Below are 21413 nucleotides of genomic sequence, written 5' to 3' on the forward strand. Positions count from 1 at the left end.
TACGTGGAAAAAAAAGAGGATATATAGTCATAAAAGGAAAACTAACAATACAGGTAATAAAAAAAAAAAATGGCCGAGTAAACAGTGCTATAGAAGTGTGAAGAATGGAGAAAATAACTATGTACCAACGTGACCAAGGGCACGAAGAAATGGGAATAAAGTCGAAAATTAAACACAGGGGAGCAAAGCTGAAAAACCAGTAAAGGACAAGACACTCCCAGACATCTGTGATTAGACCTTTTGGCTAAAAATCAGCCTCCGCAGAGGGAAAATGAAAGATAACGCCAGAATGATAGATTGTACCCTGGTTATGGAAGGGCCTCAAAGTCAAGCTAAGCAATTTGAATTCTATCCTCAATGTAACGAGGAGCCAACAAAGGCTTTTGAGAAGGATGGGAACAGAATGGAAGTACGCTACTTAATTTGTTGTTTTGTTTTTTAAATACTAATCTGTTAATAATATGGCTGCGTTAAAAAAGAAACCAGGACTAGGGATCAAGAGCCCACATGAGATTATTAGAAAGCGAGAGTCTGTTCCCTGAGCGGGGCCTGAACCAGAAGACGGCGATGAAAATGAAAAAGAATCAAGAGCTACACCAGTAGATCTGGAATTTAATATGGTGCCAAAACTGTTTAAAAAAAAAAAGTGGAACAAGACGTAGAAGAAGTCAAGGTCATTAACAACACACCTACAGAGGGCCTACTAAGCTTGCTGGCAGTGCTGGCCAATAAATAAAATACTCAATTGGAGACAGATATGTGATTTTACACACACCGAGGGTAAGGGGTGGGCGTGATGGACTGGAACTCAGCATCCTTCCAATCGCGGCCGAAGATGGAAAGTTAAAAACTACATTTCCCAGACCCCTCTGCAGTTAGGGCTCTGGGTGAGAAATCGGTTCTGCCAGTTAAATGGCCACATGTGAGATTTAAAAGTCAGAAATAAAACGGAGACCACTTCTTGCTGTTTAAACCCTTTCGGTAGGCAACATAGTCGTGGCAACAGTGGAGATTCTGCGATGATCCCCCAAGGATCTGGCCGTCGGCTTTGAGGTTATCAAATGCAGGTTGCAATGGTGGTACTTTCCTGTTCTCCCGACTGCGGCTACCGTGCTACATTCTTAAAAAAGCAATAGTTCTAGTAAAGGCTTCCTGGTTCCTGGTCTTCTTGGAGGTGACAGGTAACTAGCCAACTTGGCAAGGCAGTCCGCACCACTGCTTCCGAGCCCACATCTAGAGGCTCCGTGTCGAGCTCATTTCTCCCAACGGCTTTGTGAGAATCTATTTCCCTGTCTTACATAGTTTCTGTTTCCTGCAACTAAATCCAGACATATAAGAGGGTTTATTTTTTTTTTAATGTTTATTTATATTTGAGAGAGAGAGAGAGAGACAAAGAGACAGAGAGAGACAGAGCACGAGCAGGGGACGGGCAGAGAGAGAGGAAGATACAGAATCCGAAGCAGGCTCCAGGCTTTGAGCTGTCAGCACAGAGCCAGAGGCAGGGCTTGAACCCATGAACTGTGAGATCATGACCTGAGCCGAAGTCGGACACTTAACCAACTGAGGCCACCCAGGCCACCCTAAGAGGGTTTAAATAAAGGCAGGCCAACCAAGTGAAACAACTTGTACACAGCGACGAAGAAGGGACAGAAAACTTGGAAACAAAGCCAGGGCGGAGCACAGAAAAAAACAGGTATTACCTTCACAGATGCAGCAGTCAGCGACCCCAAACTTTGTTAATCCATTCCCTAAAATTTCCACCACTCGTGGAATCAACAAAGAAAAATTCTTTTAGCTTTCTTACGTAATTATAACAACATCTGTCATTTATCTGGGGCTTTGAATATGAACAAAGGTATTCTGAAGAGTCCTCACTTCATTTTCCCTGGCATCGCACACCAAAAGGGTGGGTATCAGAGTGGATTTTAAGAAACGAGAGAACCAAAGCGCGGAGAAGGTAAACAATTTGCCTAAGGTCACAGAGGGTAAGTTAGTGGTCCGACTCAAGTATTTCCTGCTTTAAACCTATTTTCCCGTTTGGTCTCCTGTCAGTTAACTCCAACCATGTTCTAAAGTAAATGTTAAAATTGTTGGTGCAGAAATATTAGGAGCTTAAGAGGGCTTGTAAAACCACAAAGAATTAAGTGGGGCCGAACTTACAACCATGGAAAAAATTAAAATTCCATGTGTCATTTTCTTCTCCAATTTTAACCCAGAATGCGGTGCCTGCGGCGGGCCCACCGTCCTGGGGACTGGCTTCCAACACACATAGTCCAAGGAGCAAGTGTCACCCAATTATTGGGGCAGCTATTCATGTATTTCCCCGTCATTCTAAGAGTTGGAAAATTAACAGTGTTGTGTTTACAAACCTTCACGGGGCCATTACATAAAAGCTCAAATATGTTTACACTACTCACAACTGTGGTTTGAAGAAGCTCAAAAGTGAGTTAATATAAACCTATTCCGAACCAATGTGCAGAAAGGAGCCCTGCTGGACAGAGGTTAAGCTTTGACCTTCCCAACTTTTTCCACAGAATGTACGATCCATCACGTACGAAAGCACAGTGAAGATGTGAGGTGTTGGTAAGTACCTCTGTTAGTGAGAAATCCTGCTAATTATTACACCAAATAAGCATAGTTAACAGGCCATGGCCACAAAAGGGGCATGTTTTGGGGCATTAAATAGCCGCCTAGGGTGGAGAGGAATATATTACACTATGCCCTTTACCAATAAAACAATTTCCCTGACACCTAGCAACCAGCCAGCTGGAGACAGACAACAGAAGGGCTCTCGGGCTCCACTGTGATACTTCAGTGCCACCTAGTGACATACACATTTTCACTCACAGACGTAGGGCAACTGACGGCATCTTTAACGGAAGCTTGGAGGCAGGAAAAGGAAACAGAAGAAATGGCATTTTGACGGCTCCTCAAACCAAGTACTTGCTTTTTAAGGCATACAGATCTATGAGCATTCCTAACTAAAGAGCCGGGGTGACTCAACACAAGGCCCACTAAAACCAAATCAAAGGCCAAACTGATTAGTTGCTTTCCAGAAATGTATTTTATGCTGCCAGCTATCTTCCGGCACAAAACTTCTTCAAGATTAAACTTTAAGAACGTCCAAGGGAGGAAAAGATGGCGGAGGGGTGGTAAATTAAGACTAAAGAGAACTGAGGGCACATGGCTGGCTCCATCAGAAGAAGAACACCTGACTCTTGATCTTGGGGTCATGAGTTCGAGCCCCATGTTGAACACAGAGATTACTTAAATAAATGAATAAATTAAATTTTTAAAAAAGACTAAAGACTAAATAGAACTAAAAGCTTTGAATCCATGAGGCATACAGGAAAAGCAGCACACTGTACATGACATATTAGCATAATGCAAATGGTTAGAAAAGTAGGAAACTTGAGAAGTTCCATTCCAACCTTTGAACCAAAATTCTCTCTCCCACAGGGACTGTTTCCAGACTGCTGGTTGCCAACACTGCATCAGATAGGTACACTGAACATTCCACACAAAGTCGCTGTATTCCCCACACGGCACCAAGGCCACAGAAACCCATGTCTTTCTCATGCTCATGGTATGGTGAAAAGAGATCTGGCCTACATTGCTGCAGATACCATAATGAACAAAAGCAAAGTCACCTCCTGGAATTCACATCCTCATCAAAGAAGACAGACAAAAAACAAACAAGAAGATCTATATCGGATGATGGGAAGTGACACAGAGGAAAATAAGACAGGGCCAAGGGAACACAGGACACCAACAGGCAAGGAGATGAAGAGTGCTATTTTGGGGCAATCAGAGAAACCCTCCTATGTTTCAAAAGATCCAGAGGAGGCGAGGGAACCAGCCTGGCAGGCATCTGGGGTGAAAAACAGTTCTAAGAAAGGAGAACAGCAAGTACAAAGGCACTGAGGCAGGAAGCACTTGCCTTGTTTACGGAAGAGAATGGAGGCCAATTTGGGTGGGTGAGAAAGCAGGAATATGGCAGGAGGGGAAGTCAGAGAAGATGTTGGGGAACAGATCAGATTGAAAGCCAGACGGCTGGGGGGTTTTTCTCTAATAACAGCTTTATTGAGATACAATTCACATAACATACAATTTACCCTCTTAAAGTACAGGATTCAGAATGTATATTCAGAGTTGTATGATCATGCCCATCACTTAATTTCAGAACACTTTCACTCCACCAAAAAGGAAACCCCGCACCCAGTGGCAGTCACTCGACACCCTACTCTCCCTAGCTGCTGGCAACCACTCATGTGCTTTCTACCTCTAGGGGTTTGCTTATTCTGGATATGCAATCACACAATACACAGCCTTTTGTCACGAGCCTCTTTGACTTAGCAAAGTGTTTTCAAAATGTATCCATGTTGCAACGTGCATCACCACTTCATCTTTTTCTTGCCCAATAATATGCCACTGTATGGATATATCGCAATTGGATCCTGTGTTTATCATCTGATGAACATGTAGTTTGTATCCACTTATGGGCTATTATGAATAATGCTGTTACAAACATTTACGTACAAGGTTTCTTTGAGCATATGTTCTCATTTGTCCTGGATAACTGGGAGTCGAACTGCTGGATTATAGGGTAACTATGTCTAACGTTTCGAGGAGCCGTAAGAGCATTTGAGCAGAGGAGTGGCATGATCTGAATTTTTTAAGATGCACTTCGGTTGCTGCATATGGAAAAAGGCAAGGAAAGAAAAATAGGGAGGCTAGTGAAGTAGAAACTGCCATGATCCAGGAGAGAGATGCTAGCAGCTGCAAGAAGAATGGTAGAAGTAGGGGGTTATAAGAAGCAGCTGGATTCAATATATATTTTGAAGATAGAGGGACCAGAATTCGCTAGTAGGTGAGATGTGGAATATGAGAGGAAAAGTCAAGGATGTGTCTAAGATTTTCAGCCTGAGCAACCAGAAGGAGGAAGTGGCCACATACAGGGGTGCAGAGGACCACTCTGGAGGTTCCCCACTCTCCACTTTCAAGGACCCCTGCAGTGCTGGAGCGAAAGCAATTACCAAATTTCTTATTTGGCCTATCCTTTACAAGAGAGGCTATACCAGAGCCCCAAACTACATCGAAGTCCCGGCAGAGCTATTCTGGACACTCTGCTTGTGTGATCAACAAATCAAATTCCAGATGGCAGGGCCAGCCAAAAAAAAACCCAGAAGACCCAAAGGCTTTTGTAATTAAATAACCCCTGACAAGACCCATCATAAAAAGAAGTTTCTGAAAGTACATTTCCCAAACGCCCATTCAGAATATCTCACTTTAGGAGAATTCTGGAAGAGGAAACCATGGTCCAAGAGGCCAAGGGCAACTCAGAAGGAAGATCAATCAAACCCTAGGCTTCAAACATGACAGGCAAAAAGAGAGGGCACGTTTCCTCTCAGTATCTGCAAACCCAAGAACGTAGCTGATTTATGTTCTTAGATATCGTAGCAGCAAATATTCCACAAGAAACTAAGAGAGAAGGAGATAAAAAGAGGACCCTAAGGGGGGGGGGGGGACATCTGAGCTCAAAATGCAAACTGTGTCTCCCACCACGTACCTTTTCAAAGCAACCAAAATGCGTCTGCACCTACTCAATAACAGAGCTGTTTTAAGACTTTTGTAAGCCAGGATCATGGCTACTTTTGAAGGCCCCACTCAACATCAAAGTGAACATTCAACTGAACGCACATCCCATTAAAAAGTCTCCCTGCAACAGAAAACTTTGAGTGGATTTGTATAATTTGGCACTGGAATGCATTTGGCTTTGAGAAACTCATCCTCATCTGTGATTGACTGTAATTTCCCAGTAATCACTGGGGGGACCTGGAAATTCTGGAGAAGTCGGAGCACCTAACTTACATGTTCACGTGTAAGAATAATACTAAACGTAACAAATTACAGAGCTGGGAGACGAGTACATTTTCTAAACATTTAATTCAGTATTTATTCATTTCAATTCTGCAATGTTCTGTTTGGTTTTGGAGTCAAGACATTTTTTTTCAGGGCTCATACATTTGTACAGACCCCTGACAAACTGTGGCCGAGCCCGGTAGCTGCTGAGTTCTAGCCACTGGAATGTGGACCGGGGTGATAAGTGCCTCTTCAAGCTCCAGTCCACAAAGAACCCCTAAATACACTTCTGCGTGCTCCTTTCCCCTTCTGGCTGGCCGGGATGGAGGTAACCTAAGGTGACCTTACAAGCAATGTATTGAAGATGCTAGAACCTCCTTCGAGCACAACCCTACATGAATGCATGGAGGAACCATCCCACCAACCTGCTTACATACTTCTTACTGTTTCATACGCAAGGAACAAACGTTCACTATGTTCAAGCCATTATATGAACACAGAACTTTACTTGAACACTGAACTTGAACATTACTATGTTCAAAGCCACAGGAGTTTGATACGATTTTTTTTTAGAGCAGTAACCTACCCTACCTAATGTAAACCCAAAGGGCTAGACACAATACCTTTAGTATGTCACAGATAAACGGCTCTGACTGATGACTTACACCTTCACCTTTTGATCTGTGCAATCACTAATACATAATAAAAACAACAGCTAACACTGTAGAGCAGTTGCTAGTTATTTAGTTCCTAGTTAGTCACTAGTTGTTTACTACATCGGCTCTAAATGCTTTACATAAATTAATTCATTTGTTCTCATAACTCTCAGTGTTAGTTCCTATCTGTATCTTCACTTGGCAGATCATGAAACTGGGGTGAAGAGAAATTAGGTAAGCTGCCCAAGGTTACACAACTAGTCAGTGGCAGACCCAGGACTCAAGTCCAAGCCGTACGGATGTGGCCTCCGTGCTTTTTCGTCAGTGAGCTATACATATAAGGAAAGAGGTATCGACGCGAATTCCCAAGTTCTTCCCTTTCATTCACAAGAGGGCAAGGTACATGGACCAAATAGAATACTTGCCTGTGTTTGTCACATACGTGTTCAGTATTAACCTTAAAGAGGAGTTCAGATAACTCAGGGCAGTTATGATTTGATGCTCTCCCTAATCCTGACTCACAAGGCATCCGCTGCATATGCGGGTAGATGGGTCCAAAAGTCAGTGGAATTACAGACTCACTTTCATGAAAATGCAAATGTCTCTGAAAGCAGCTAATGAGTAAATCTGTACTTTTCCAAAGAAGCAAGGATTAACTTCGTTGTGGGTTAAATTAGCTGAACATCAGAAAAGAACATCCAAAATAAACAGTCCTGTACTGGTGGTAGCCAGGGGTGGTGTGACCAAACACACAGTGGAGGAGGAATTCTAAATGTGGTCATGACCATCTTCCTGGTTCAAAGTAAACAGAGAAACAGGGCAAGTTTTGACATGGACAAGACATCCGCGATCATAAAAAAAGCAGCGGCCTCACCAGCAGGCCACAAGTCTAGATTAAATGCATATTTCGGATGACTCATAAACCACTCCCAAAATGACTCTGCTCCTGAGCCAAACAGGCCATTTCTCCGTTTCCAAAGCTGCCTATCCATTCCATCAAGGTTCTACGACACAGAACTGACCCTCTGTGCAACGATCAGAGAATCTCAGAAAAGCACAAGATCCCCCTGCTATCATCTTCTAGCTGAGGAAATAACCGTTTCCCCTTCTCCCTAAAAGGCAGCCACAACCCCATGTCTCAGCATTGTCTCCACAAAGGTAGAAATGTCCAGCAGTTATGCTCTTGGATCAAATGGCATTTACCTATCTAGTCAAATGGCATTTACCCGCGCCTGGTACAGTACTAGGCATGTTAACATTTATTATCTCTTCTAAATGCAAAGAATTTAAAACTTGAGCTCTATCTGGCGGCTAACAGAGAAGACAGGCAGATACGGAAATGGTCAAAATTCATGCAGCCTGTTCAGAGACTAACCATGTGAAGGATCAAAGGATGTCATGTACTTAGAGCATTTTAGAAAAGACATAAAACTGACTATGATACTGCCAGTGTGGAAGGAGCCCCCAAATGTTGGAGGTGTGGAGACGTGTATCAGTCACTGAGAATTTAACTAAACATACTACGTGCCTAGGCCGGTGCTGGGTACGTGGCTGGCAGAAAAGGAGTTAGGAGCTAATACAATAGAAGAGTTAATATCATTCCCAGAGCAGCTAACAATAACATCAGTTGAGCATTAGGTATGAACCACTATACTAAGTGCCTTAACCTACATTAACTCATTTAACCTCAAATCAACCCCGTGAACAACCCAGCCAAAATTTCGGCATGGCGTTCGGGGGCTGGGTGGAGGGTGGATATATGAGTCTTATTACAGTCGAAAGTCAAAACTTCTTCTATGAAACTGTTATTTTCAGATGATGTCTGGGGATTCTTTATATACTTTAGGCCAATAAACAATTTATCCCTTGATTGTTATTAAATTGTTCGAAATATCCTCAGACCCTGACTTGTAAACAGTGTAAAACCTAACCTGTAAATGGAGTTATATTGAACACTTCATATCACAATAACCACAAGGAAATTACTTTCCTGGATGCAACATTAAAATTGAGGAGTCCCATGGGCTTAATAATGGCACCTTTAAAAGAGGTACCTTCCTGTTTAAAAAAAAAAAAAAAAATCCATAAAGTGAGCCTTGCTCCAAAGTAGCACTGGCAGCGGGGGGAGGAAAGTCAGATCATAGCCTTTTAATTGAAGTTTCACATTTAAAGGTTCAACACGAAATCCATTGCTACTGATTAAGAAAATACTTCTAAACAGTGTCAAAATTAGTCTTCGTATTTACCGAGAACAAAAGGGTTCCCATGTTTAAGGTCAGATTAAGGGAATGGGCTGGATTGAGCCATCTATCAGGTAAAATAAATGCTTCTGGACAGTGCCTAGACTAAACAGGGTCAAGAATTCCTAAGCAAAACACTGCTTACAACAGCGCAGGTCAGCGCAGAGGCCTGACCCAGTGGGGGTATGCCCTGTAGCTTCAGGTCTAGAAGGCTACCCTGCAAATTCTCGTCAGACGCTTAATCAATATCACGCCTTAGGACCTGAACTGCTACTATAAAATCAATATTACCTTTATTTTAAATAGCAGGAGGAACAATGAGATTAGCTTGTTCCTTACAAGTCTGTCATGGAAAATCTGGCTCATGGTGTGTGTCATCTTCTGTTTCTGCCTGCGAGGAACTCGCTGTGTGGGGCTTGGAGACAGTCTGGCGCAGCAACCCAGAAATCATAAGAGAGGCGAAGGGATCGCACTTTAGCTCAGAAAAGCTGTGGCCGGAAAATATACTACAAATAGCAAAGTGTCAAGACAGGAGCTCCGAGGCTTCAACCCACCAGCTCCATGGCCATGACTCTCCAAAGTTAGATGTCCAGCCCGGAGGTCCAGAGTCTTCCTGCCCCACAGCCCCGTGGCAGCCCCTCGGACGCCAGACCGGTGTGTGAATGTCCAAAGGAGAACACTTGAGTTCACACCCGCACCTGCTCCCCTCCCCCCTCAGCCTCCTGGTCTCTGTACGCGGTCACAATCCAATGGGTCACGCAAGTCATCCCTGACTTCCCTGTCCTTTCAAAACTCTCTCAAACCCTGTCTGCTCTGCCTCCAAAATACAGCTAGAACCCCTCCCCTTCTCTCCACCTCCATAATCACCTCCTGGACCAAGCCCTGAGCATCTCTCTCTTCCAGATGGTTCCCCCAACCCCTTGTGCTCTGACCCTCCAATATTCCCACACAGCAGCCAGAGTGAGCTTTCCAAAATGCAAATCCAACACGGCCACTCTATATACACCCTTCATCCTAAAACCCTTTCATGGGTTCTCATCAGGCTTGGAATAAAACCGGACCCTTTACCACAGCCTAAAAGGCGCTAACATGATCTGGCCTCCTTCTGCCTCCCTTTTCTCTCCTTCTACGTTCTGCCCATTGACCTTCTCTCTTCCTCCTACACGCAAAGCTTATCAGCACCTGGGAGCCTTGTCCCCCGGGCTGGAATGAATCTCCTCGTTACCCCTGGGATCGCACATGGAAAGCCACCTCTGAGCACTCCATCTACACCAGCCCCTCCCCTCGGTCATTATCACTGCAAACTAGGCCACCACTATTAGACAGGGTCTTCTGTATTTATCATCTTTAACACTGTTTACTTATTTCCTGCCGTTGAGAGAATGTTAACCTCCGTGAGACGAGGGACTCTGGTCTGTCTGTCACCACGAAATCCCCAGAGTATAGTTCAGCACTGAGCACATAATAGGCCTCAGTTAACACCCGCTGAATGAATACCCCGGAGCACCTGGAAACCTGTTACTGACCCCAGTCAGGCTAAAAGTATCTCTCTCAACGTCTTATGGTCAGAGACCAAACTGAAGAACAGAGAAGCCTCTGAACTGCCCTATACGGGATCAAACATTTCTAATGTTTGCCATTTGAAAACTGTGCTGTTCAAGAAGACGATAAGAAGAAATAAATTCTCAGCTCTGCATTATCTCCACTCCCAATGTGAGGCAGCAGTAATGGTGGCAGAAGTTCATAGGAGGTCTCTGATCACTGCTGTCACATTGGCTCTACCAATCAGCGGATTCAATCCTTCCTTGCTGTATCCATCACAGCACGCACACGCGCATGCGCGCGCACACACACCCCTCACCAGCCCCACTGGTAGTTGTCCAGGGGCCTGAAGTGCCCTTCTGGTTCACTGCCTCCCTCACTCCATCCATCAAGAGCTGCTATAAGTTTCACATCCTAGATAAAACCTTTTCGGTCTAAGTGATGTGATGAAGGGGGAAAGAGTTAATACTTATCAATATCTCCCACATGCTGAGTATTTTGCTGAATGCTCAAAGGTTTTTGTTTTTTACTAAGAAGTAAATTATACTTAGCCCCATTTTTAGAGGTGAGAAAGTTTAGTCTTAGGTCCATGACTTGCCAGAAGTCAAGCCAGGAAGTGGCAGAGGCACGACTTAAATCTACAGCATTCAAACTCAAAAATCCCAATTCTTTCCAAGTCTTGTTGTTCATTTAGCAACAACAAAAGAAATATGCCAGCATTATCTTCCTTCTCCTGTTTCGATTTGGGGATATACACATACCTTCACAGAGAGATCCATATCATATTTCACCGATACCGGGTCCTTAGACCATAAACTTGGTATGCAGTGGGTTCCTACCTTACAAACAGTAAACTCCTTTACAAGTTCCCTTACCTATGGGGCGCCTGGGTGGCTCAGTCAGTTAAGCCATGATCCCATGCTCTACGAGTTCAAGCCCCTGAGCTGCTGTCAGCACAGAACCCCCTTCGATCCTCTGTCCCCTTCTCTCTGCCCCTCCCCTGCTTGTGCACGCGCTCCCTCTCTCTCAAAAATAAACATTAAAAAAAGTCCCCTTTCCTATAATCTACAGGCAAAATATTACAGATGCAAAGGAGTCTCTCACCAAAGTTACCCTTCCAACATTACTACCTTGATTTCATAGGTGACAGAAAATTATCAGTTTAGGTCAATGTGATCAGGGGAATAAATAACCTAGTTCAGCATAACACATACCAAGCATCCAGAGAGTTCATGACAGACACCAAAGCCCACAGAGCCAAATGATCCCCTTGAAAGGCCAAGTCCATGGTCAATCTGAGCTTCCTTATTAATCCACAATGCTATTCTTTCTACTACCAGTAAAAAGCAAAAGCAAAAACATACGTTAAAACACCTCCCCAACACAATCTGTGAGATTTTTACATAAATCACAGGTAAAATTAAATTTAATAAATCAAATTATTTCTTGTCAAACTTTATTCATCATAACAATAAATATTTTCAAAAACACTACATAACACCACGAAACCTCAAAAGGTTTATTTCGAAAAGAAAAATTTACATACAAAATTCCATGTAGAAGGGCAAAACAAATTGGTCTGACATGTTCATTTTAGCCCTTTCTATCCTGGAAGATATTAGAAATTCTCTAAATGCATCAGCTCACATAAATATCTTCCAGATCTTTCCTAAGTAATCCAGACACTTCTTCCATTATATTAATTTTCTCTGTGGGTCATTATTAAATAAATTCACCACAAGTCAATTTAAAATGGCACAGCATGAAAAAATAAATAAATTGCATATTGTGTTTGAAAGTAAGAACATATCAGGCTATTTGGTTCTTCTGCTATTCAAGCCTCTGTTTTTACAGATAATAAAATAAGGGCTTTCAAGGCATGTTAAATCATGAGCTATCGATTAAATTAAACTCTTGTAGTGGCAAGAAACCAGGACTTTTTACTCTCTTTTAAGGACTGATTAAAACTTGGCTCTTAGTAAGGTTACCGTCTACAAAAGGAAGCTCGCTTTTGTGAAAAGCTCCGGCAAACAACAAAATATCACCAAATCAATACTCTTCTTTCCCTTCTTTATATCCCTTCTCCTTTCTTCCTTCCTTCCTCTCTTTTTTTAGTTTCTTTCTGTTTTGCTTTTAAGATCACAGAATGGTGCGTTGTGTGGCGTCAGGTTCAACCCAAAACGATAAAAACCTGCGCTCTCTCCTCCCCACCCTTGCATGCTCTACGGATGTAAATATTTCATGGTATTACCATCATTCACTCGGTGCTTATATTGTCTGATCAAGCCTCTATTTCTGTCTGTTAGATACTCTGGAGGATAGCGTTTTTTCATGTCTGCTGCTCAGTCACATAAAGCCCTTGCTTCTCAAAGCTTCCTCAAAGTTCAATAATTTATTAAACACTGCTGGGGTCGGTAAGCACTCAAGAAATGCATAACTACAGAATATGTGAAACTATTAAAGGGTTTCTTTAATAAAGAAGGTGGCTTTAGAGAAAGTGACAGTGTTGTTGCTTACACTGAAGTGGCATACTCTGAACAACAGAAGCTATCCTGGGCTAAGAGGCAAAGAACTTGAAATAAACGTAAGTACTCGGTTCCGGGGAACAGTCATGAAGCAAACACACCGTGAAACAGGCCATCTACACAAGTCCAAATTCAGAAATCAAGTCCCAGATTTCCCCCCTTCCTTGATAGGATTAGTCAGTCTCCATTTCTCCTCTTTCTAAACACAACTGAGGATTTACAATTTCAGTAAAATACTTTTGAAGCTGTACACCAATGACATTTTTTTTTACCTAACAATATTGCTCCCAAAGTCTACTCATTATACTTATTCCTTCCTACTGATCTCTGAGCAGTAAAGCTCTGAGGACACTGAAACAGAAATACATGTAACACATACAAAAGCAAAGTAATAAAAATTTGAGTAGTACACTATAATCAGCGAGTATTTATTGAATTCAGATTTATCAGGAGCCGTAGGGAATACATAAGCAGATTAATACATCACTCTATGTTCACAAGCTACAAAATCTAGTTGGGTGATGAAGCACATGTTGAATGCTCAGAATAAGACCCAAAATGGTATAGAATTCATTGCTAAACTGAGCAGAAAATTCTGGAGGGCCACAGTATTTCAGCAAAGGTAGAACAAATATATCTGAGGAACATTAGTCCAGGAAGATGTCAAGGAAGAAATTATACTCTACATATTAAATTTTGCTTTCTTATTCTGATTTCCAAATAAATCTTGGGAAAAGAAACTCTGATACCCAAACTAATGATTAACACAACAAATTACCTTTCATTTAAACATGGCAGATATAAAACATACACTTAGCTCCCTCCAAAAACCAAGAGAATGAGAGAGAAGATACCAGCGGATGAAAAAGGTCAACCCCACATTCTAGAAGGTAGAAGGGGAAGGCTAGTGCAACAGAATAGGAAAAGGTGAAGCCTATGGGTAGGGCAGGGAGTGGGGGAAATAAGAAGACCAGTAAATAGCGAGCTGATTTTTGCCACCACCTCCAGGAAGGTTCAGGAATTATGGGAACCAGGTACCTCTGGAGGTGAGTGCATTTCAGAAGAAGAGGTGAAAACAGGCAGCCTGGTCAGAAGTCTATGAATAGGATTTAGACCTCATTTCCTTCCCTCAATCCCAAGAGCCAGGCAACCAGCACAACCCTGACCAAGGAAGGAAAGGGTTTATTGTCTGAAAGCAGTAGACCCACAGAAGTCCAGACCCTAGAGGACCCAAGCCAGCTGAGAACAGAAGTAAGGGCTGCATGTCTGTATGAGGACCTTCTTTTGCTCTCTACGGTTCCATAAATTCAGGATGAAGGACTGAGTGGTTTGTTTTCATCCCTTGTGCTGGGCACTCAGTGGACCCTTCTGATTTCAAAAATCATTCATGGTCTTTTAGATCAAGGAAATTACCCTGTATTATTTCCTTGATCATTTCTTCTCTTCTCTTCTGACATTTTGGTTCTCATTCTACAACTTCGAGAGTTAGATACTAGACCCCTGGGACTGATCCTCTATTTTCATACCCTTCCTCTCCTCTTTTCCATTGGGTTACTTTTTTGTTCTACTTGCTTTGTAACCTCCTATTGAAGTTTTGACTTTTGCTACCATATTTTGAATTTCTGAGAGTTCTTTCTTGCTCTCTAAATGTTCCTTTTTTTTTTTTTTAATACTTTACAGTGGGAAATTCTAAACACACGGTAGAGAGAACTGTGGAGTAAGCCCTCATATACCCATTACACGGCCTCAACAATTATCAACATTTTAGTCATCTTAGCTCATCTGCTTCTCCCATCCTACCATTTTTCCTAAACTACTTCAAAGCAAACCTCAGGCATCATAATCTTTCCACTAAAGTTCTTTGGTATGTGCCTCCAATATATAAGATGACCTTTCTTTAAAGGTCTTTCTTTAAAAATATCACCACAATACATCATCACAACAGAATTAACAGTATGAGTGTTCCTTTTTATAAACTTCTTGTTCCTGTTTCATGTAGTATCTTTTCTCACCAAAGAATATTATAATTTGTTGTGAAGTTTTGGCATCTACTCTCTACATCATACTGTTTCTCTGTATTCCCTTCCTTCTGCTCTTTGCTTTGTATTGTCCTATATTTTGGAGGCATTCTTCCATGTTTGAATATCCTTGCCTATCAATTATAAGTTCAAGTGAGGCCATACCATACAAATGGAATTGGAAGCTGTGTGTACAGAAACTGAGTTTGTCAATTGGTGGGCCTGGCTGTAGGGTGATATGATAGAAGCCTATCCTTTTCTTTAGATATCCCCAAATATCAACCTGCATTTTCTTCTTTGGGCTGCTCAACTTCCTTGAAGAGGAATCATCACATTTCCTTCTCTGGTTACATTAGTTATGTAACTACTCTAAATAACAGAGATCACAAAGGGCAGGCCCTAGGCTGCTTCTAGACTGAGGAAGTTAAGTTTGGTTTATTTGGACCATATAAGTTTTATTTTTTTTTTTAATTTCTTATTTATGTTTTAGAAAGAGAGGGAGAATACAAGTTGGGGAGAGGGGCAGAGGGAGAGAGAGAGTATCTCAAACAGGCTCCACACTCAGAGTGGAGCCCAATGCAGGGCTTGACTCCATGACCCCGGGATCATGACTTGAGCCAAAATCAAGAACTGGATGCTCAACCGACGAGCCACCCTGGCGCCTCTGGACCATATAAGTTTCACAATTCAATTCACAGACAGCTCTTTACAATAAAGAGCTTTCAAATAAAAATTCACGTTTTGAGCTTCTTTCAAAAGAGAATCCAAGTATCTGCAAATGCCAGGCCCACACTGACACCCCAAAGCTAGGTTACAGCTGGCTGCTCTAGGTAGGGTATATACTGCTTGTTTCCCCACCAGCACCCCCAGTCCCTGTGGTCTCTCCTCAATTGAGACAGAGTTGCCACTTTCATTAATCATCTTCCCTTATCTGGCCCCCATAGGTGGGCCAAGTTTAAGATTCCTGCTATAATGAGATGTGAATGCATAAAAGGAAAAGACAAGTGTAAAATACAGTTCGATTCATTTTATTGTGGGGTAGCCTGGAAAAAGGATGAATAATCCAAAGAAGAGTAAGATTAGGTAAAATACATCCCAGCACTAGGCGACAACAGCGGGACCTTGTATATTTCATGTCTCAGGAAATAAACAGCACTCCAACCCCTCACTACAACCAAAATCAGCTCTTCTCAAAGGGTCATATGCCAAAGACCCAGATTTAGCTGCAAGAGACAGAAAGAGACAGGAGAAAGGCAGAAACAGAGATGGATCATTTATATACCGATAGGGAAAGGCAATTCTCAAAGATGCTTTTCCTCCACAAAAGGGCAGGCAGATTATAATGCTTTATAGGCATGAAGACAGATCAAGTTCTGAATTCATAGACTTATAAAAGCCCTGAAGGCTCTTTTCTTAAATAATGCACTTGGCATTATATAAAATAAATACGCACACAATAGTGTGCACATACACACATATATATATGACACAACCAAGCTTAACAAACACATCAGGTAAATTCCTAGAAGTTCCTAAAGACGGTTTAGACATGTTCAAGTGACTCTTTTAAACTCAGGACGATCAGCCATTAAAAATATCCAGTGACATTTTTTTCCCACTGGATAGAAACTAGGATTTCACCAGTTTCAGACTTAAAAGCCATCCCCATGACTCCTGGCTATATACCTATTAGCTAAAAATAACAATGCTACAAAACTTGCTTTTGAATTAACAGCCCTGTCATTTATCCTTTAAATGTTTATCTCCTTTGGTCACAATTTTATTGTAGTTAAACAGCAACTAGTGTGTGACCACAAGCATTCAAAGGCTCTGAGTACACAAAGAGCACACTGTTCTGTTTTCCAGCTGAATGGACTTTTTCGTGTGTGAACAAAAGACCAGGTCCTGCTATTCTCCAAATTAAAAGGCAAGAAACAGCAAGGAAAAACACGGCACAGAAAACCTCTCTCTCGGTTCACTTTACAAATGCTAATGAAACAGTCAACCAAATAGCTGCTTTTCTCCTTCTAAAGTTTTTAAAGTCATGAAAAATAATTACATGTCTCAGCATCTCTTTCAAAAGGGTTGTGTTAATAATAAGTGGCAACCCCGCGGTAGCTAATACAGTACATTTGATCTAATATGGATAATATTAGAGAAAGGGTGGCCACATGCGAAGCTTGCGGCTTAAAACCAGAATCGGGCAAAATATAAACAGCCATCATACAAGGGAACTGAAAGGCCTGAAAAGGCTTGACATTTGAAACCCGAAATATTCAAAAGCTCCCCGGGTCCTTACGAAAGCAGAGGAAGCTGAATCCCTAAGGCTGCTCTACTAAGCTGAGAAAAGAAGCTGTTGCTGCCACCGACACTGGAAAGCAGTGAAGACTCCCTGACCTAAGTCTTAGAGAAGGACACTAAGACTGGTGATCATTTCCCTGAAGGAGTTATTCCCCAGTCCAGCCCACTGGCTATTCTGCCTCTCGTGTATCTTTCATGTATCTCTCACGTCTTTGGTTCTTAAATCAATGAATGCATCATCTTTTTGGTAGGTTGCTTTAATTGGCAGGATTGAAAGAGGGGAAGAGTGAGGAATCTTTCGATCCAGACAGTGTGATTTAGAACAAGAGCAGGGGTCCAAGGGCTCAGGATTTATTTTCTTCTCCTGCAATGTGTACAAACCATGTATCACCTAGGGTAATGTTTGGCTTGCAAGTGACAGAAAATTCAAAATGACAGAGGCTCGGCCAGACTGCGGTAGTAGTTCTCATACTGTCTGGAGAGACTCGAGCCACTGCCAGCTTACCCACTCCGCTACCCCTGAGGACTGGCCCATGCTCTCAAGATCCAAATAGAGCACCGACATTCCAGGCAGCAAGATGAAAGGGAGGGCCCAGGAAGAAAAGGGCAGAAGGCATACACATCACCTTTCTCTTAAGGAAACATCTCAGGAACTACCAGAGGATACGTACTCTTATTAGCCACATGGCCACACGTAAGCTGCACAGGAGACTGGGAAATGCAGCGCGCATTCTGGGTGTAGCTAATTACACTGGAAAATCCGTGACAGGAGGTGGCAACAGGGATTGGGGGGTTTAGGCAAACCCCCTACCACGAGGAGATCTCCAAGTTTTATAAAACTGGAAATTGTTGATGATTTCAGTAAAAACAAGCAAACAAAAAAATCTTCTCCAGGACAGGAAACTTGCAAATGCTCCAAACAGAAGAGCTGCAGAAATAGAGAGCCTTAACAATGGAGCCCTTGAACTACTCCCTATCATCCTCAAGTAAACCCCAATGATCTGCATCAGACAGCTGAATATTCTCAGGTTCTTCCTCCCTCGGGAGTGAGTGTCCTGTCCCTGTGACTCCCACAGACCTGGAGGGACTCTCTGGGTCATGTCAACTACCCAAGTTCCTCAGCCCCGCAGCCCCATCACTCCCGTCATTAAGAAAGAGGAGCCTCTCACATCCAAGGGGCAAATCTCACATAAATGACATTTGGCTGATGCCCAAAGGTGACAGGGATGAGAGCAGGATAAATAAAGAATAATGTAGAAGCCAGTTGGGGCAGTCTTTCATTATAGTTCTTTCAAGAGCTATTAATCTTGGTCATAGTCAGTCGGCTAAAAATAATTACTTCTTCTAACACATGTTGTACACGCCAACTAGCCACAGTTACAGGTCAGCCCTTTTACCTGGGAAAGAAGACATGGCCTCTGGCTTGCCCATGGCCATTGGGACGGGACAAGTGTCGCTTCAGTCTAACCGAACAATACCATCAAGAGGAAGAATCACCATCAGCAATATTGTCATGCTATCAGTAAGCTGTAGAAGTACCTGGAAGACTAAAGACAATCAGGAATATTTTCCAAGATCTCTTACTTCCTTTGATTATAATGAAGGGGAATGAAATTTTAAATACTTAAGCATTATATTTTTCCCCAAATATTTCACTGTTGAGGTATTATAATGGGTGCTCTGCGTCCTGACTTACCAGCAATTTCTAGACAGCACCCCCCCCAAGTTCAAGGTATCTTTGAGCCTGTAAACCAGTTTCGTTTATGGAAAATGCTTCGGGTCTGAAATTCTAACTTGCAGATTCAGCTCAAATTAAACAGCTGAGTAATCCTGAAGAAGCCAGCAAACTCTCTGGGCCTCATGATGGCTCAGCTGTACTCAGGGAAACTGGCTCAGAAAAGTCATATGGTCCTTCACAGGTTAAGCGGTACAAATGGACGGGCTTCTATAAACCCACGGTAAGTGGTATCACACCATCACCATCATCTGTCTCAACCTCTAAAACTCCTAAGGAGGACCCACCTGAGAGGGATTATGGGAAGATTCACAGCAGGGTTTAAAGTCAGACACTTCCACACCCAGGTTCACGGCCAACACACAGAAGACATAAAAATTAAACAAAGTGAAAATTGCACAAAGCAAGGTGCCCCGTCATGCAAACGATGAGCCATCAGGAGCAGCTGCTGGCTGGGGGTCAGGAGGTAGCAAGCAGCAGGAACAGGGAGAAAGTGGAGACTCTTTTCAATGACAATATAGTGGCCAGGTCTCTAGAGGTTGAAAGACGGCCTGGGACTCCTAGTAGGGAGAAGTGGAGTTACTTCTTTTTTTTTTTTTTTTATGTTTTATTTATTTCTAGGAGAGAGAGAGAGAGACAGCATGAGCAGGGGAGGGTCAGAGAGAGAGGGAGTCACAGACTCTGAAACAGGCTCCAGGCTCTGAGCTGGCAGTCAGTCCAGAGCCCGACGCAGGGCTCGAACCCACGAACCGCGAGATCATGACCCAAGAGAAAGTCGGATGCTTAACCGACTAAGCCACCCAGGTGCCCCGAAGTGGAGTTGCTTCTACAACCCCACACTTACTGGCTGAGAAAATAAGGAGAGTTAGTCCCCGTGAGCTCTTTGTTTCAAAGAGACCTCTGAATTACAGCAGTGGGCACTGTGTCAAATGCCGTGACCAAGAGCTGCTCACCTCTCAGGGTGGTGGTCTTACCGAGGAACGAGGGGCGTAGGCTGGAAGATTTACAATAATGAGGAGAGACGCAAACCAACGTGGCACCAAATAATAAGAAGCAGGAGTTACAGTTGAATTACGGGACCTCCTAGGACCATGAAAATTCCCAGCAGATATTTTGCAAATTACACGAAGTTAATGTCATAAAGCATGCACCCAGATGCAAAACTTGGAAGACTTTTTTTCAGTTACACCAACAACCAAACGGTAAGTTCCTAGACGGGCAGCTATAAATCTCAGAACATTTTCATACAACTATAACTCTTGTAACATTTCGTACGTCATGCATCCTTACAGGGTTTGATGAAATAAATGTCCGCATTGGAAACCTATCCCGGGGTTTTTCTTTTTTAAGCCCTCAATGAAGGATTCTTTAAAAAGAAGACGAAGAAGAAGAAGAAGTACATCTGGCTATGTGAATTTTACTTGCAAACTTTATACCTTGGGGGAAATGGGTTTACTTTTATTATAACTATAAACTTCATTTATCATTTCACAGGAGACATTAAAATAATTGTGGGCAATGTGATACTGTCCCGTGCAAGCCACATTCCTGCCCTGCAGATAGGCTGCTACCACACAGCTGGGTTAGAAGATGGTGTTAAAATTACTGTGGAACCACGTAATTGNGTACGGGAACCAGCTTAAGTGAAAACCATTTTTTTTAAATATTTGAAGACCATCTTCTTGAGTTAAAATTCCCCCAAACAAAATTGATTTATATCCAACTCCCCTTTGACCCAGCTCTTCTACTTAGATGCATAGATGGATATACCTGGTTTACCCATTCATCAGTGGATGGACATTTGCATTGTTACCATTTTTGGACCATTATGAACAATGCCGCTATCAAAAAAAAAAAAAGCGTATAAAAACGTCTAAGCCTGTGGAAAGCTCTCTCCTCTTACTTGACCTACCCAAACTTTCCCTCCTAAAAAGGTAACTGGCTGTACCTGAATCTTTCCAGAGATCCTCTATGTTTATGCGAGCATTTTACATAAAATAGTAACAAGTATTCTGCATCCTGCTTTTTTAATTTAAATATCTTGAAGATTGTTTCATATTGGTACATGTACAACTGGCTCTTCTTAAAGGTACCAGAGCAGTTCACCAGCTACAGCTTCCTGAATTTTTTTAACATGTCCCTTTCTGATGGATAGTTGACACTGTTCCCTATGTTTTGCCACTATAAATAATGCCACCGTGAATATTCTCGTGCATTATGTCCCTGTGCACATGTGTCAGTACACAAAGGGGAATAAACTCATGTAAAATAGGGTCAAAGGGGATCTGAATATAAATCATTTTGTTTCCAAAAAGTTTTTATTCAAGAAGACAAAATAGAAGCGATTCAAATCCTAACTGCTACTTGAGTAAGAGGGTGTATAATCAGCAGCATAACCAAAAAAGGAGCAATCCACTGTGTAATTACTTTTAATATCTTTATTGAGATATAATTCACATAACATAAAATTCATCCATTCGGAGCATACACTTCAATGGTTTTTAGTGTATTCAGAGTTTCGCCATTATCACGAC

General features: G+C 42.3%; 1 protein-coding gene across 3 annotated transcripts in view; it reads right to left on the minus strand.

The window, feature by feature from the left end:
• The window catches only part of FTO (FTO alpha-ketoglutarate dependent dioxygenase), a 381469-nt gene that overhangs the window by 312853 nt on the left and 47203 nt on the right, over window positions 1-21413 (minus strand). The window lies entirely within an intron of this gene.

The sequence above is a fragment of the Crocuta crocuta genome, unplaced genomic scaffold (assembly GCF_008692635.1).
Source record: "Crocuta crocuta isolate KB4526 unplaced genomic scaffold, BGI_CrCroc_1.0 scaffold124, whole genome shotgun sequence".
Taxonomy (NCBI): Eukaryota; Metazoa; Chordata; class Mammalia; order Carnivora; family Hyaenidae; genus Crocuta; species Crocuta crocuta.